Source organism: Euprymna scolopes, chromosome 27 (assembly GCF_053919585.1).
Source record: "Euprymna scolopes isolate OS-2025 chromosome 27, ASM5391958v1, whole genome shotgun sequence".
In the NCBI taxonomy this organism is placed as follows: Eukaryota; Metazoa; Mollusca; class Cephalopoda; order Sepiida; family Sepiolidae; genus Euprymna; species Euprymna scolopes.
Genome location: NC_136508.1, coordinates 21,590,695 through 21,592,902, shown reverse-complemented (window position 1 = coordinate 21,592,902; position 2,208 = coordinate 21,590,695).

Below are 2,208 nucleotides of genomic sequence, written 5' to 3'. Positions count from 1 at the left end.
AGGAACAAGGCCAATTTTTAATGTGAGGAGTGAAGGGAGGGGGAAGGGAAAAAGGGGACCAGCTCCAGAGAGGTGGGAAATGGGAGCTGGTTAAAGGTCAGGCATGTGGGGTTGCCCCCACATCTGGTCTTTGCTAGTCATAGCTAGTCATAGCTTGCAGTATCTGCCGGAACAGATGGTATTTATTTGCTCCCCCACCGAGCAAATTAGGCACAAGGCCGATTTTTAAAGTGAGGAGTGAAGGGGAAATGGGGACCAACTCCCCGGGGAGTAGGGGAGCTGGATAGTGACAATTGGTATTAAGGGTTGCCCTACATTGACCAAGGTCTTATATGTGGGGTTGCCCCACACATGGTCTTTGCTTGCAGTATCTGCCGGAAGAGATACTACATTTTGATCTTGACCAAAAGGCCAACCACAAAAGTGTTACGGACAGACCGACCGACAACCGACCGACAACCGACCGACAACCGACCGACCGACCGACGGAGTGTCTTATAGAGTCGCTTGCACGCGACTAAAAACCCTCATGACCTTTAATATAAATATATATTTGTGTGTGTGTGTGTGTGTGCGTAAGTGGTCCTGAAACTTACCATCTTTTCGATGCTAAATTTTGTTTAAAAATAGATTATTAAGTAACACATTAAAAAAAAAAATTGTAAAATCACCATAGCTCTATTTCTCTCTCTCTCTCTCTCTCTCTCTCTCTCTCTCTCTCTCTCTTTCTCTCATTCTCTCTCTATATATTCTTTCACTCTCTCTCTATGTATATTCTCTTTCTCTCTATCACTCTATGTCTACCTGTCTGTCTGTCTGTATGTCTGTCTCTCTGTATGTATATATATATATATATATATATATATATTCTCTATATTAACCATCTTACCGTTTATTTTTCTAGTACAGCTGATTCATTTATGTAATAATTCTCATTATTTGAATTTATTCTACCATTAACTCATCAGAAAAAAAATCACATGCTAACTTTAAAAGAAAATAAAGGAATATGGACATGATTACAATAGATTGTCAGAACAAGCTAAACTCCAAATTAACGATAGGTGCCAAATCTGCAATTAAGTAAAATACAGCTGTAAATTAAAATTACATAGACTCTTTCTCTCTCTCTCTCTCTCTCTCTCTCTCTCTCACACACACACACACACACACACACACACACACACATATATATATATATAATTATTTACTCTAATAATTATCAAATATCTACAAACACTCACTAGTTTTTCATTCTTTTGGGAATCATCAGTGCAGGGTGTCACGATTAACACAAGTCGATAGATTCAAACTCGGGGACAGAAGCCATCTCCGGCTTCATTGGCAAGGACCATATTCATTCGGCTACCGTTAACCTCGAGAAATATTGTTGGATTTTAAACATTTATTTGATCAAATCTTTTTAATGTCAATCAAAGTGCTCTAATATGATAATCAATGCATAAAAGATAAATTGACCGACAAAGTGGTCAACGATAAAAAACACGTTTCTGAAAAAGGGCTGACATAATTATGTATTATAATAACTACTAAATACCTACAGACACGAGTGTTTCATCCTTTCGTGAATCTTCAGTGCAGGATGTCACGATTAACACCAGTTGATAGATTCGAACCCGGAGAGAGAAGCTATTTCTGGCTTTATTAGCAAGGACCATATGCATTCCGCTACCTAATATATATATATATATATATATATATATATATATATATATATATATATATATATATTGGTCGGATAATCTATCATGAATAGACTTACACACAAGCAGCGTTTGCTAACTGTGCATTGTTTTAATTGTGTGTGTGTTTGTGTTTGTTTTTGTGTGTGTGTATGTGTGTGTGTTTTTGTGTATGTGTGTGCGTTTGTGTGCATGTGTGCGTATGTGTGTGTTTGTGTGTGTGTAAGTGTGGGTGTTTGTGTGTGTTCGTGTGTGTGTGTGTTTGTGTGTGTGTGTGTGTGTATATTTGTGTGTGTGTATGTGTGAAAATCACGGTTCAGTTCGAGCACGACAACATGTGAAAATCACGATGTGTGCATCGCGTGTGTTGTGTCGTGCTTATAAGCAAATATAAGAACGATTAATTAGAAAAAAAACTTTTTTTTTACATAGGAGTAACCACTTATTAAGGCCGGAGGCCACTCGAGGATAAGGGTTAAAGAGTGTGCAGTATCAGAATCATAGT